Genomic DNA, 7,787 nt, shown 5'->3' with positions numbered 1-7,787 from the left:
GCCCAGATGACCATGTTTATAATGTCTGGCATCCCCTTTGCTTTCTTCCCTTTATTAGCCAGCTGATTACGATGATAACAGAATGCTGCAAGTAAAATAGGAAACTGCTAGTAAGTGTTTGGACAGAGCTTTAAAAGTCCACTAGATGGAGATCGAAAAGCTAGTGGCCCCATTTTGGCAAGGCACAGCATTTGGTCAAACAGTTCTTTGCTATAATTTGCTTGCTGTACCTCAATCATCACTATGATAGCAGAGTAAGAAGAGAGATGGAACCTGGGTTATTGATATTATTGTTGAGTCATTCTAGAACAGCTGTGACACCCCAAGACTTCTTACTGGGTAAGAAAAATGATCCTTTATATATACTTTTTACATTATAAAAGACATTCTACCCTAGCCACATAAATGAGTGGAATAATTCCAATTATTTTTCATGGTGGCTAGGATATATAAACTATTTTTGACAAACAATAACTAATAAAGGGAAAATCTTATCCTATTCTTGTCTCACTTCAGATGTACATAGGTAATTGCCATGGTTTTGTTGAATTTATATTGCTTATCTGCCAATTTATCATGCCTTGCTCCAAGAAAGTAAACATTTTAGAGATTGATTAAATAATTATGTTGGACTTTGATAGCTCTTAGACAAAACTGTGAGACAACCATTGTAACTAACACTTTTCTTCCCAACAACACTTACAAATTCTGCACTTTTTCTAACATTTCTTGAATGCTCTATATGTGCCAAGCACATTAACTGATTTAATCCTCACCACAACCCTATAATAGGGTTATTATTGTAATGGTCTGTAGGTGGGAATTTATTATAATAGTTTTGTAGATGCAGAGAGCATGGGTAACAAGGTAATTTGTCTAAGATCACGTAATTAGAATTAGTGAGTGGCTGGGCCAGGATTATTGCAAGTGTTCTAGCTCTTAACTGCCACACCTTAATGTTGCTTTAGTGTATGTTTCTTCACTCTTCATCATCATCTCCACTCCAAACTTTGGGTTCTGTGATAGCAGCTATTGCCTGATGAGTTTGGGTTTTTAAGTTTTGCTTTGTCTTGCTGTGTATTTCTTCTTCTTCCTACCTGTGAGAAGGTGATTCCGGATTCAAGCTTCATGGTCCCATGGAGGCAGGCTCTCTATAGGGATGATTAATTTATGTTTGATGCTTTTTTAAAAAAATTGTAAGGATGTTTTTTATTATTATTATAACACTAAAGCATGAACGTTTGCTGGTTACTATACTGACTAGTGCGGCAGAAAATTCTGGGTCTTCCTGTATCCCTTTGTCCATTGTTACTCCCCTTTTACAGAGGAAGAAACTGGTTTTTACTCACAGAATGTCAGGAATTTGTTCAGCTTGAAGCCCTAGCTGGACCAACCCACCATTCCAAGCCCCCAGGGGGAAAAGGACAGTCAAGTTGTCAGTAATTTCTTTTTCCAAATGTAGCACCTGCCTCAGGAGAAATAGAATGGAGGCGCTACCTTCTGACCTCTGGTTGGCTCTCAGAGACCCAGGATTGACAGCCATGAGCCAGATGCTTACCCTGACACTTTCCTTCACACACCATTTGTCTACTACCTGTCACCTGGCCCTAAGACCCCAGGATGCAGCCAAATTCCAGTAGGATGCACACCAATTTCCATATTGTCAGTGCCCACCAGCACTCTTGTCCATAGCAATCTGTGTGTGGCAGGTCTCCTCCCCACTTCACCTTTCACAGCTGCCCTGTTCTGACTTTACCATAAGAAAGTAATCTGTCTCGGGTATCTGAATATCTTTCTATGTTACACTGCCCCAGGCATCCTGCAAAGGGGCAAATCACATCTGTGTAGAGAGAATGAGCATTAAGCAAGTTATGTGGCTCTCGATTATTTGCTTTCATCAAAATTGGAGCAACATCTAATCATGTTGTCACTTAAGATAATTTGTGATAGATCGTTTTTTTCACCGTATAACTTGGATGCAAGGTAAACAATCTTGAGTTGTTGTTAAACTTCTTCCTGTACCCATCTATTTAGTGCTTGTATCTATAAAATCAAAAATTGGAGAAGAATTAACTCTGAATCTTGTCTCATTCTAGCAGTAAATAATATTCATCCACAGCTACATGAACTAGTGAGGAAGGTGGGGGACCAGTACTGTCATTAAGAAATAGGTTTCCAGCCCAAACTGGTTTGGCTCAGTGGATAGAGCATCGGCCTGTGGACTGAAGGGTCCCAGGTTCGATTCCGGTCAAGGGCATGTACCTTGGTTTGCGGGCACATCCCCAGTAGGAGGTGTGCAGGAGGCAGCTAATTGATGTTTCTCTCTCATCGATGTTTCTAACTCTCTATACCTCTCCCTTTCCTCTCTGTAAAAAAATCAATAAAATATATTTTAAAAAAGAAAAAGAAATAGGTTTCCAATAAAATTGTTCTGTTAATACTTATCTAATTTTGTGACATGTTCATTTTGTTGTGATACATTGTATGATGGAAAGATAACTCCGTCCAGAATAACTTGGAAAACATGTAGAGCCTTATAGTCACAGGAAATATTTTTTAAATTTATATATAAATTCTTTTTATAGTAAGGCTTGGCATGGACAATCAATAAGAGACTTCCAAATATAAAAGTTGAATAAAGTTCTGTAGAGGAAAGAGAAATGGAAATACAAAGTTTAAGAAGAAAAATGAAGGAAAGAAAGAGCTTATTCAATAATTTGTATAACTAGATGGTGGTAGGGAACAAAGAACTATAGTATTTACATTCCATTGACTACCCTTAGAATGCTGTCACGACCTTGTTTTAAAGTCAGTGTTTAAAATACACTGCAATTTACATCTTTACAATTATTTAATCTTAGAAAACCTGTAGTTACCAACCTAACAATGCGTGTGTGTGAGGCACAGGAAGGTTGAGGGCCACATATATTTCTAAAATTCTTTTGGAGGTACTTGAACAAAAACAGATCTAAAGCCATGTCCAACATCCTTTGGAACCCACCCACAAAGGAGTTTCTTTTTGTTATTTATTTTATTTGAATATTTTTCTCTGACCACACACACACACACACACACACACACACACACACACACACAAAATGATCACTTGGCAGCTATGATGAAAAGAGTCCAGGCTGCTGAATTCAGACAGAGGTGGGTTCCAAATCCCAACTCTATGCTTTACTGTGTGACCTTGGGGAAATGCTTAACCTCTCTGGGCTGCAATTTCCTCACTTGCAAACAGGGAAAAGTTGTTATGAGAATTAAAAAGAATATACGCAAAGGACCTTGTAAATGTGTCATAATAAATATGATGATTAGAGAAAACAATCATTCCTATTCTTTCTTTTCCTCCAAATCTTTCTATCAGTTTTAATACAAAATACGAGCAAGCCTTTCATCTTTCTAAGGGAAGAAAAAAAAAAAGCCTAAATGGTGTTTATGTGGCTGCACCTGTCTGTTCACTTAGTGTCACCATTTCCCAGGGATCAATACGATTGTTTGCCCCTGGACATAGTTTCCTGGCAACACACATCTTGAACTAATTCAGGTGAATTTCCTCTGTCATTTATGGTCACTTGGCTCCTGTATCAAGTGGCTCCTTGCAACCTTCCATAAATATTAGGATTATGCTTGCTTAAGGGAAATAAGCAAATGTTATGTTTATACATCGTTTTTCTCTTGGGATTTTACAATGCTGAGCAAAGAGCCATCCACTGAGGTCACCACAGTCTCTTTGAATGCAATTGGGTGGGTATTTTTGTGCTATGTAATCAGAGCAGAAAATATTTATTCCCAGGGTTTTCTAACCTGAAAAAAAAAAAGGAGTAATTCCTCAATGAATCCTCAACAACTATTGTTGACGATCAGGAAAAGCACAGGAAATACCTGATTTTTCCTGCACATGGGTTTGCCCTGACATTTTCTTTTCTTTCCACTGGGAGTAGGCTGGCAAGGATCTTTAAGGCAAATCAACAGTCAGGAGTTATTGCCAAACCATTTAGCAAACAGTATATGAATTTTCCATGTTTTAAGTGTAAATATTCTTCACTTTAAATTCCCTTTACCACTCAAAGTCTGATTTTTTAAAAAATATATATTTCTTATTTGAATCCCTAAAGGCAAGACATTTACTATAACATTCATTACATCGTTGTTGTTTTTTGTGATTACTAAGCGAACATATATTTGTAATAATGGTACAGTTCTTCATTAAAGAAATGATAGTTTTTGATGAGATTAAAGTCTCCCATAATCTCACCGCCTTGTTATCAATTTACTGTATCTCTTTTTAAAAGTTTCCCTGTGTACTGTTGACAAAAGAAACATCCCAACCCGCAGAGACTTTTTATGAGTTTACCTGAGCCAAAGCTGATGACACTTGCTGAGAAATAAGAGCTCAAATACTCCAGGAGGGAAAGTAAGGGAGATCACATGAAAGTGGGAGAAAGTAAGGTAGAGGGTTGTTCACAGGATTATGTGCTTGCCTGATAGGTCTGGACAAGAGGATTACTTCTGGGATTTCAAAGGTGTGCTCACCAAGATGCACAAGAACAATGGACAGGTCTGGCTTACAAATCTTTAGCGGAAGAAGTTACAGGCCTGGGGCGTGACTACCCACCATGACCTGCCCAGTTAGGAATTTATGATTTATTACAGCACCCCTTTTGCTTCCACACAATTTGATGTATTAAATGGAAAACCACAGGCCCACAATAGTGTCAAACCTAAATACCTGATCTAATTGCAGTTCAACCTCTCCCCGAAACATAATCAGCCTGGAATTTCCTGATCAACACCACTGAGGTCATCTGCCTGATAAGACCCTCTGCCTTCCCCTGTGGGAAGGTGTCCTTGCCTGAAACAATCCACTCTTTAATTTCTTAGTCCCACCCTCTTTCTGGTTATAAAGTCCTTCCATTTTGTATAATTCATTGGAGCCCTTCTAGTTGCCAGATGGGATGCTGCCCGATTCATGAATTGCTTAACTAAAGCCAATTAAATATTTAAATTTACTAGGTTGAATTTTAACAACTGTAAGCTTTTTTTTTTTGTTGTTGTTATAAAATGCCTTGTATGGGGAAAAGGAAAAAAAAAAACACAACTACTGGACTTCCTTTTTATTTTTTTAATGTTCAATGATCTCTGAACTTCTTATTGGCCTCCCCAAGGGGTGCCCTACCTCTGCTGCCTTAACACCTCAGAATTTTAGTATTGTTGACCTCACACACTACTTTGCCATCCACAAGCCTGCAGTGGTGTTCTTTTGGGTGGATTGCATGCAATTGCTGCTGTCCAGAGCATCACCAAGACTGATGTCTTCTCCTTCCAGCAGGAGGAGGTTGGTGGTGTTCTCAGCCTCCAGCTTGGCCTTGATGCTCTGCAGGGCCTCTTACTCCTGGGCCTGGTGCTGCCCCTCAGCCCTGGACTGGGCCAGGTCTGACTCCAGCTGCAGCAGGACCCTGTTGAGCTGTTCCATCTGATGGCATAGCGCATCTCCACCTCCATCAGGGTGTTCTCCACACTGGCCTTCAGATTCCTCATCCAGGCCAGGTCAGCCTCCAAGGCCAGGACCATACATCTCAGCTCCTTGAGTGTCATCTCAGCTGCTCCTGTCTCAGCGGTCTGCGAGGTGACCACTGTGGTGCTCTCCTCAATCTGCTGGGACCAGTACTTGTCTAACTCTTCTCGGTTCTTCTGAGCCAGCTCATCACACTGGGCCCAGATGTCTGTCATGATCTTGTTGAGGTCCTGATATTTGCGGGCATCCAACTCCGCAGTCAACCCAAAGTTGGCAATCTGTTTTTGTAGACCATTTATTTACTCCTTTCCTGTGGTTCTTCTGCATGAAGAGCTGCTCCTCCTTGAGAGCCTTGAACTCTGTCTCCAGCCACAGCTGAATGATATTGGTGTCATCAATGACCTTTCAGAGCCCACTGAGTCACTCTCCATAGACTGGCGCATGGCCAGCTCTGTGTCTTATTTGACTCTGAAGTTATCAGCAGCAAGACGGGCATTGTCAATGTACAGAACGATATGGACATTGCCTACAGAACTTACAAAGTCCTGAGCCCTCCAGTCCTCAATGATCTTAAAATAATGCTCCCAGCCTGTGACATGGGGTCCCTTCTTCTCCAGGTATTCCCATATGTCGCTCTCCAGTCTCCAATTATCAGCCTCCAGGCTCCTTGGCCTCTCCAAGTAGGAGGTCATTCAGGCATTGCATTGTTTCCTTCTCACTAGATGTCCCCTTTGCCCGCCAGACACCCAGCCATCCCTGCAGCCAGGCTCCTGGACCCCCAGCCAGCCCGCACACTGGAGGAGATCTGGAAGCCTGAGCCCCCAGCACCTGCACAGATGCTGGCCTTGCTACTATCCTGTGGGGCCTGGTGTCTGGGTGACTGCAAGGATCCCACAGTCCAGTAGTTTGTGGAGACACTGGAACAAGTGCTGAAACTCTTGTTGTTCAGGAAGGAAGGTAAGAGGCCAAGACTCAGGTTTGAGCCACAGTGAAAAAGCTATTAGATTTTTCAGTGTTGGTTTTTTTTTATTATTATATTGTGAAATAATTTTAGATTTAAGGAAAATTTGCAAAAATAGCATAAAGAATTTCCATATACCCTTCTAAGAGATCTTGTAAATGTTAACATTTTCCCACGCTTGCTTTGTCATTCTCTCTCTCTCACTGTTTTAAGTCACTCAATCCTGTGTATGAGTTCACATGTTTTCTTTACAAGCACTTATTTCATGTGAACCAGGATGTTCTCTATGGTACTTATTTCCTGTAATTTACAGCTCAGCATGTGTTTTTAAACACACATACACACTTATAATTAATCAAAGTGATACACACAAATGGTCAAAAGACCAAATAGAAAAGATGTTCTTTCGATGGAAAGCCACAGTTCCACCCTCAGCTCTGCTTTTCAAAGGCAACATCTTTTAAACAATCTTTGTTGCTTTGGGTTCTTCTCAAACCTGCACATCTCTTAATGATCTGCTTCTACTTCTGCTTCTTACTAATCAACTTTGGACATTTAGCTTTAACCTTCTACCATGAAAGACACGAATGTAGCCCATTTATTCCCTCTCTGCCATAGTGACATCACTATTAGTTCTTCTACTCATCCCCTCTGCATCTTCAATCAACATACTCAAGTCTCAACTTTTGTTCCAGCCTCCATAGAAAGTGAACTGATCTCCCCTCTGTAAGCAGAGGGTATTAGCACTCGAATTCCTTCCCCTCACCTAAAGGCTGTTCCCTTACTTTCACACAATCCATTTATAACATTTTCATTCTGTTCTATAACCACCCTTCTAATGTCCATAATTGGGGGAGGGGGGGAGGGGGCTATTTCTCTCTTTTCCATGTCCCGCATGGAAAAGGAAACAGTCTGGTTGCTGAGTGGAGGAGCTGGGGATTAAGAAATCAAAGAAAGAGACCAGGGCTCCGATTGCACTGAACCCCATTCCGGGCGAAACCCTGGGAAACTCACTAACTTTCGCAACTCCGCCGCCCCCGCAGGCCGCCCGGCCCGGGACGCTGGGGACGCCTCTCCGTGCACCTCCCGGCGGCGCTAGACTTCAGTAGAGTTGACTGAATTCAAGGGATTAAGAAGTATAAATTGGAGGGACGCCGCGGCGGCGACGTCCGGAACACAGCGATGGCGGTGCCTGGAGCTCGGCGGCCGCCTAGCGCCCGTCCCAGCCGCGCGGCCCTCGTGCGCCTGGTTCCGCGGGACGCGCGCACCGCGCACCGGACGGAGGCCCGGGCGCCCTTTCCGTGC

At 41.9% G+C, this 7,787-nt stretch overlaps 1 pseudogene; it reads right to left on the bottom strand.

Annotated features, from left to right (window-relative positions):
• Positions 1–5,192: 5,192 nt before the first annotated feature.
• Positions 5,193–7,328, bottom strand: LOC103283933 (keratin, type I cytoskeletal 18-like; annotated as a pseudogene).
• Positions 7,329–7,787: the final 459 nt, after the last annotated feature.

This window comes from Eptesicus fuscus, chromosome 5 (assembly GCF_027574615.1).
Source record: "Eptesicus fuscus isolate TK198812 chromosome 5, DD_ASM_mEF_20220401, whole genome shotgun sequence".
Classification (NCBI taxonomy): Eukaryota; Metazoa; Chordata; class Mammalia; order Chiroptera; family Vespertilionidae; genus Eptesicus; species Eptesicus fuscus.
This window is presented reverse-complemented; position numbering and strand designations above follow the sequence as displayed.